Source organism: Polypterus senegalus, chromosome 16, assembly GCF_016835505.1.
Source record: "Polypterus senegalus isolate Bchr_013 chromosome 16, ASM1683550v1, whole genome shotgun sequence".
In the NCBI taxonomy this organism is placed as follows: domain Eukaryota; kingdom Metazoa; phylum Chordata; class Cladistia; order Polypteriformes; family Polypteridae; genus Polypterus; species Polypterus senegalus.
Genome location: NC_053169.1, coordinates 42,314,539 through 42,322,982, shown reverse-complemented (window position 1 = coordinate 42,322,982; position 8,444 = coordinate 42,314,539).

Below are 8,444 nucleotides of genomic sequence, written 5' to 3'. Positions count from 1 at the left end.
CTAAGTATGTACGCGCTTCCCGATTCATTTTAGCCTGCATCCCCTTGGTTTGAGACGTATGAAAAAATATGCGGTTAATGCAGAAAGACAGATCACCAATTGAAGCTTTATGAATAATGGATACTTTATTCGCGATCAATGATTGTTTTGGTAAAGCCATACTCAGTGTATTCATTAGATGAGCGGTAAAAAAGTAAGAGCGAGGGGAGGGTAACTTATTGAGGCACACAGGCAAAACCACAATAGCAAGCGGGCTCGATGTACTGTAGTGCGCGACAACTCGATCTGAATTGCGCGATTACATTCGAAAAAATATTTCTTTTCAAGTTCTATTTAGTCCATATGTGTCAAACTCAAGGCCCGCAGGCCACATCCGCCCGCGTAATTATATCCGCCCGAGATCATTTTATATATTATTGTTATTAATGGCCTGGGGATATGAAGCGCTGGTAACACAATAAACTACAGATCCCATAATGCAGCGCTTCAGCTGCCTTGCGAACACTTACGCGTTAATCAAGTCTAGCTTATGATGCTGCAAGTTATTGCGAAGCTAGCCCACACGATGCCAAGAGAAAAGGTGATTCTGAACATAGAGCCTTTAAAACCGATGGGAGGCTGAGTATATGTTTACTGACATTGCCGTGTGTCTCATTTGTGGAGCTAATGTGGCTGTAATTACAGAATTTAATCTAAGACGGCACTATGAGACAAAACATCAAGATAACCTGAAAGACCTGAATGCAATGCACAAGATACAGAAAGCAGAAGAGTTAAAGAAGAATCTGACACTTCAGCAGACGTTTTACCTGCAAAATCACAAAGTGATTTCAAGTGAAGCTACTTTTATGGGAGACACAAATGCACCAGTGCAACTTGCCCCACTTTCCCTGTTGCCAAGTAATGTTGAACCAAGTCGGCACTACGGTGTTCCCAAATCGCACTTTGCTGATAAACTGAGCGCACTGGCACTGAGTTCACGGCGCTTTGGTGACTTTGAAGAACAAAAAGAATTTTGAGTTGTTTCGCAACCCATTTGCCTCGATGTGGAAACTGCACCTGTGCAGATTCAGATGGAGGTGATTGAGCTGCAGTGTAATGGCACACTGAAGGCAAAGTACGATACTGCACGGCCGCACAGTTTATTCACTCCATTCCGCAGAAATGCTCCAGCTCTCTACATGCGGCTCGAACCTTGTGCATGTTTGGTAGCACATATCTGTGTGAGAAGCTCTTCTCAGTCATGAAGACTAACAAAACAGCACACAGGAGTCGCCTCACTGATGAGCACCTGCAGTCCATCCTGAGAATCTCCACAACACAGAACCTCACACCAAACATAAATGAACTTGTTGCCAAAAAAAGATGCCAGGCGTCCAGCTCTGATAAAATGACATAAGAGCAAAGACAACTGAATGATTTGATTTGTTATTGCTGAAAAGAACAAATTTTATTTATATTTCCAGGTTTTGTTATGCACCATGTTCATATTTGAATTTGTATAATTTTGACAGGATATATTTTTATGGAGAGCAAAATCTTTTGGGATATTTAAAATTTAAGTTAAATTTTTATATAAAATTACATAAGAGTAAAGAAATTTGAATGTTTGTTCTTTTAACGTTTACTTTATTTCTAACTTGTATAATTTAGACAGGATATATTTTTATGGAGAGCAAAATATTATAAGTTATTTAAGGTTTGAGTTGTATTATTTCGGAATAATATTCGGTCGACTAAATAAAAATTCCTTCTATTTAAAATTTAAATAGAACTTGAACAGATACGATAGTTCATAATATCCAAGCAGACTTGCACGTAAGAGCGGGAGTCATCCGTTTTAACAAACAGCTATTGCACTGATACGAAATAGCCTGCCCATTTAATTATTTAGGAATGGATAAATAAATTAAGATTTTTCACCTACCGCGGTCCTGGAACACAACCCCCGCGATCGAGGAGGGATTACTGTATATAAATATATATATTTATATAGTCACGCACGCGTGAGTAGGGGACCACGGACGGACCTTAATACGCTTGGGAAGACATTCGCCGGCAGGGAGTGGCGGGGTACTAACCTTTTTACAGAAAAAAAGAAGCTCCGCCGCCATAAGATTCCTTCTTCCCGCAGAACGTTACTTCCACCCTTCCTCCGTCCACTACTCATGACGTCATCAATCCCATCTTCCACCATGGTTCCTTCCCAGCATTCCTCCACTTCCAGCTCCTCCTCCATAAAATGTCCGCCGACACCATCTTTGGGTGACATGCATTTCGGAAATATTATTTCATGTACATTGACCTGTGTTTGATTTATTGTGGATTATTCTTCAGTATACGGGGCCGGAAACCCCAAACCTTTATGTTGTTTCTTGCTTCATCTTTTACAGTGGCATAGCCGGCAGGATTATCAGTACGAAACGATGTCAGAAGGACAGGACCTGAATACTGTGCTGCAAGGGATGAACGTCCAGATCCTGTCCCTGCAGCAAGCGCAAGCTGCGACCAACAGGGAGTTGGAGGAAACGAAGGCCAGGTTAGCCGAAGCACAGAGGGTAATACCCAATCCACCTCGACCGACGCCTCTGCCTCTTGTGCCCTTGACAGATGCGGACGACGTTGAGTCGTACTTGGGCATTTTTGAAAGGACGGCCACCCGGAACCAGTGGCAGCGGTCCTAGTGGGGGTCCATTCTGGCGCCCTACCTGAAGGAACCTGCTGAGCGGGCTTATTACGACCTTCCCGAGGAGGAGGCCGCAGACTATGACCTCCTAAAACAGGAGATCCTGGCACGCTACGGCATCACGCCAGGCCAGCAGGCGAGTGAGTGGAGGAACTGGCAGTTCGACCTGGACAAGCCAGCCTGAGCACAGGCCTTCGACTTCTGGGGCAAAATGGGGCGCCGGCTACGGCCCGAGGGACCCCAAGCCCGGAAGGTGGTGGAGCAGGTGGCCTGTGAGGGCTTGGTAAACGCAATGCCCAGTTCTCTCGCCCAGCAGGTCCGGCGCCATCCTTATAAGGACATGCAGGGTCTCCTGGAAGTCCTTGAGCGTCAGCTCACGGTCCTCTGAGCCGGGGGGTCGGAAAGGCAAGCTCACGGGAACCAACAGGGATGTGCCGCCACCCCCGAGCTCTATGTGCTGCGGAAGTGCCGCAGAGACCCAAAGAAAAGCCGGCCTCCCCGCGCTGTTACAAGTGCAGTGAGAATGGCCACCTGCTACCGACCTGTCCACTGAACACAGAGCAGATGGACTGCATCTGGGCTACGGCAGAAAGGTACTGTGCCCCGTTGCATCCCTTGGCAAGTGCTAATACGGGAGTGGTGTTACTAAATGGGCACTCGGTGGTGGCTTTGTTTGACTCCGGCAGCAACATAACCATTGTTACTCGCCGTTATGTTTTACCGTGGCAGAGGCTAAACCAACATCTGCAAGTCACTTGTGTACATGGGGAGACCAGGTCTTATCGTTCCGCAAAGTGCTATATTGCCTGGAAGGGGGAGTTGACTGGCTTGGTGGTCGCGGTGTTACCCGAATCCCCCTATCCAGTGATCTTGGGACAGGACTGGTCACACAAAAACTGCGGTAAAATGCACACCGCTCCCGGGGCCTCGTTGGGTCTGGTTATGAAGGGGCGAGGCGCCCTTACCGCCCGCCGTGCTCTACGGCAGAGCCTAATGGTGCAGGCACACAGGGGGATGCTTCTCCGGTGACGGACCCTGACCCGGAAGTATCCGCTGGGGAGGGCACGAGCCAGGGTACTCTACATGTCACCAGCTCACAAGACCCTTTAAATAGTCTGCATCACCAGTTTCGATCCACCCCTGCCTCATTTAAGAGAGAACAGTGGAATGATGATTCCCTGTGGTTTGCCCGGAATGCTGTTGTTGTCCCCGGCAGCTCACAGGCTGACGATTCCATACCACGTGAGCCCTTTTTTGTGCTAGAAAATGATCTGTTGTATCGGGTTGCGATCCACGAGGTCGAGGTACGGAAGTTGCTGCTAGTTCCGCGTACCTTCCGGCGGGAGATATGTGAACTAGCTCATGCTCACCTCTTAGGCGCCCACCTCGGGGCCGAGAAGACTTTGGAGAGGATAAAGCTCCGGTTTTACTGGCCCGGGATCAACAAGGAGGTCCGGCATTTCTGCCAGTCCTGTCCGGAGTGTCAGATTCGCCAGATTCCTAGGAGGGACCGCGCTCCTCTCGTTCCCATCCCGCTGATCGATGTTCCCTTCGACAGAATAGGGGTGGATTTAGTAGGACCCCTGGAACCCTCAAACCGTGGCCATAAATATATAATGGTCATGGTGGATTACGCAACCCGATACCCAGGCGGTTCCGCTGCGCTCCGCTAACACTACAAACATCGCACGGGAATTAGTCAACCTATTTTCTAGACTGAGTATACCCAGAGAAGTCCTCACGGACCAGGGTACCCCCTTCACCTCGGATACGTTCAGGGAGGTTGCCAGATTACTCCGTGTTAAGCACCTGAAGACGTTTGTCTATCACCCGCAAACAGACGATTTGGTAGAGCGTTTTAACCAGACGCTTAAACAGATGCTACGCAAGGTAGTCAACACGGACGGTACAAACTGGGACCAACTCCTACCACTCGTGCTTTTTGCATACCGGGAAGTGCCCCAGGCCTCTACGGGTTTCTCCCCTTTTGAGTTGTTATATGGACGACAACCCCAAGGACTTTTGGATATACTAAAAGAAGGTTGGGAGGCTGAGGCCCTTCCCTCCACCAATATACTGGAGTATGTGGCGCAACTGCACGACAGGCTCGACAAAATCAGGCCACTCCTAAAAGACCACGTGACTCGTGCGCAGGCAGCGCAAGCCCGGTGTTACAATCGTAACTCCATCCTCTGGGAGTTCCGCCCGGGGGATCGAGTGATGGTGCTCGTTCCTACCTCCCATTCTAAACTACTGGCTCACTGGCAAGGGCCCTACGAGGTTAAGGAAAGAAAGGGACTCGTCGACTATTTGGTTAAACAACCCAATCGTCGGCCGAGTGAGAGGATCTACCACGTAAATTTATGTAAACCTTGGAAAGACAGGGAGGAGTCTTCCGACACTCGTAGATCCCTCTCCCTATTCACATGCAGCCGCAGGAGTTAACCCACGCAAAGGGTATTGGCAAATTCCCTTAATGGCATCTGCCGAGGAGAAAACCGCCTTCAGTACCTCTAGCGGACATTGGCAAGACAAGGTCCTCCCATTTGGACTGCACGGGGCCCCAGCGACTTTTCAACGTCTGGTGGATAGAGTGCTAAAGCCCCACCAATCCTATAGTGCCCGTCCTCTCATTAGAAGCATGCACCGATGTTGTCAGGCATGTATACAAGAACACAGAGGCCATACAAAGTGCTGCGTACAATTTTGAGTTGCTGCAATTAAATTTTGGCAAAATGGACTAGCCTGCCACATAATTTTTCACTCTGATTTTTGGGGCGTCTTTGAATTCAGGGCTCTGTAGGTTGATCATTTTCATTTCCATCAAACGATGTGGCATCCTTTCGTTCCTAACACATTACCCAGTCTATATCAGTATAGATATCCAGGAGGATTTCTTTTTCCCATTGAGATCTGATGTGTTTTCAAAGTGTTCCTTTAATTTTTTTGAGCAGTTTATATATATATATATATATATATATATATATATATATATATATATATATATATATATATAAATAATAAAGCTCCATATATGGAGGAGCACATTGCACATTCTTTCGTTCAGATTGCTTCGTCCTGGCAAAAAGTATTACAGAATATTACAGGTATTGGCCGGGATGGACTGCCGGCCATATATCGCAATATATATTTATATATATATACAGTGCATCCGGAAAATATTCACAGCGCATCACTTTTTCCACATTTTGTTATGTTACAGCCTTATTCCAAAATGGATTAAATTCATTTTTTTCCTCAGAATTCTACACACAACACCCCATAATGACAACGTGAAAAACGTTTACTTGAGGTTTTTGCAAATTTATTAAAAATAAAAAAATTGTGAAAGCACATGTACATAAGTATTCACAGCCTTTGCCTTGATGCTCAAAATTGAGCTCAGGTGCATCCTATTTCCCCTGATCATCCTTGAGATGTTTCTGCAGCTTAATTGGAGTCCACCTGTGGTAAATTCAGTTGGTTGGACATGATTTGGAAAGGCACACACCTGTCTATATAAGGTCCCACAATTGACAGTTCATATCAGAGCACAAACCAAGCATGAAGTCACAGGAATTGTCTGTAGACCTCCGAGATAGGATTGTCTCAAGGCACAAATCTGGGGAAGGTTACAGAAAAATTTCTGCTGCTTTGAAGGTCCCAATGAGCACAGTGGCCTCCATCATCTGTAAGTGGAAGAAGTTTGAAACCACCAGGACTCTTCCTAGAGCTGGCCGGCCATCTAAACTGAGCGATCGGGGGAGAAGGGCCTTAGTTAGGGAGGTGACCAAGAACCTGATGGTCACTCTGCAAGAGCTCCAGCGGTTCTCTGTGGAGAGAGGAGAACCTTCCAGGAGGACAACCATCTCAGCAGCAATCCACCAATCAGGCCTGTATGGTAGAGTGGCCAGACAGAAGCAACTCCTTTGTAAAAGGCACATGGCAGCCCACCTGGAGTTTTCCAAAAGGCACCTGAAGAACTCTCAGACCATGAGAAACAAATTTCTCTGGTCTGATGAGACAAAGATTGAACACTTTGTTGTGAATACCAGGCATCACGCTTGGAGGAAACCAGGCACCGCTCATCACCAGGCCAATACCATCCCTACAGTGAAGCATGGTGGTGGCAGCATCATGCTGTGGGGATGTTTTTCAGCGGCAAGAACTGGGAGACTAGTCAGGATAAAGGGAAAGATGACTGCAGCAATGTACAGAGACATCCATAAATGAAAACCTGCTCCAGAGCGCTCTTGACCTCAGACTGGGGCGACGGTTCATCTTTCAGCAGGACAACGACTCTAAGCACACAGCCAAGATATCAAAGGAGTGGCTTCAGGACAACTCTGTGAATGTCCTTGAGTGGCCCAGCCAGAGCCCAGACTTGAATCCGATTGAACATCTCTGGAGAGATCTTAAAATGGCTGTGCACCGACGCTTCCCATCCAACCTGATGGAGCTTTAGAGGTGCTGCAAAGAGGAATGGGTGAAACTGGCCAAGGATAGGTGTGCCAAGCTTGTGGCATCTTATTCAAAAAGACTTGAGGCTGCAATTGCTGCCAAAGGTGCATCGACAAAGTATTGAGCAAAGTATTGTGAATACTTATGTACATGTGATTTCTCCGTTTTTTTACTTTTAATAAATTTGCAAAAACCTCAAGTAAACTTTTTTCACGTTGTTATTATGGGGTGTTGTGTGTAGAATTCTGAGGAAAAAAATTAATTTAATCCATTTTGTAATAAGGCTGTAACATAACAAAATGTGGAAAAAGTGATGTGCTGTGAATACTTTCTGCATGCACTACATATATAAATATATATTGCGATATATGGCCAGCAGTCCATCCCGGCCAATACCTGTAATATTCTGTAATACTTTTTGCCAGGACGAAGCAATCTGAACGAAAGAATGTGCAATGTGCTCCTCCATATATGGAGCTTCAAACAAGCCGGGATGCCCCTGCGTCGGAGTGATGAGGTAGGCGCTGGACAGCCATTGCGACATTTAACCTCCGTTTGCAACTTCTGGGTGCGTACCACCCATACCCCTTCACGCAGTCAGTCGACTTCTTATCAGAGTGAGGTGTACAATAGTGAGCAGCATGTGTTCAAGGTGCAAACCTATTGGGTCACCAATTTGTTTAAGTGACATCAGAATCAACTGGATGATCGTCAGTTAACAGAAGGTTACTTACAGCAAGTTGAAGCAATGTGTCACACATTGGCAAGGAGCATGGCAGAAACTGAGTCCTTCTTCATCAACAGGGTCATTTAAAAGGGGCTTTGGTCACCTTGGTCACCAGATCTGACATCACCAGACTTCTTCCTTTGGGGTATGCTCAAAGAGAAAGTCTATTGGAACAAGCCTTGTGGAAGATTTGAAGGAAAACATCCAATGTGAAATTGCTGCTATCCCCCCCAACAAGATGCTTGCTAATACGTTCAGGACCATGGAGTGCTGCGTCAATGTGTCCGGTAGAAAACGGAAACCACTTCCAGCATAATATGTAATGTAATTGATTACAAATACATTAAGGTATAGAGCGTATTTTTTTTGTTTCAGATTGCGTCGACCTAACGGGAATTATGAAAGAATATTCAAGGCCTCCTTTGAGTGAATCTCCTTGTATATATACAGTATAATGTTTGTGTGTGTGAGAGAGAGAGGGACAAAATTGATTATTTCTACAGTTGGAGGTCCGGGTAGATCAAGAAGCTTGCTCACAGTCACACAGAGAGGCAAAGTGGGCACTGAACT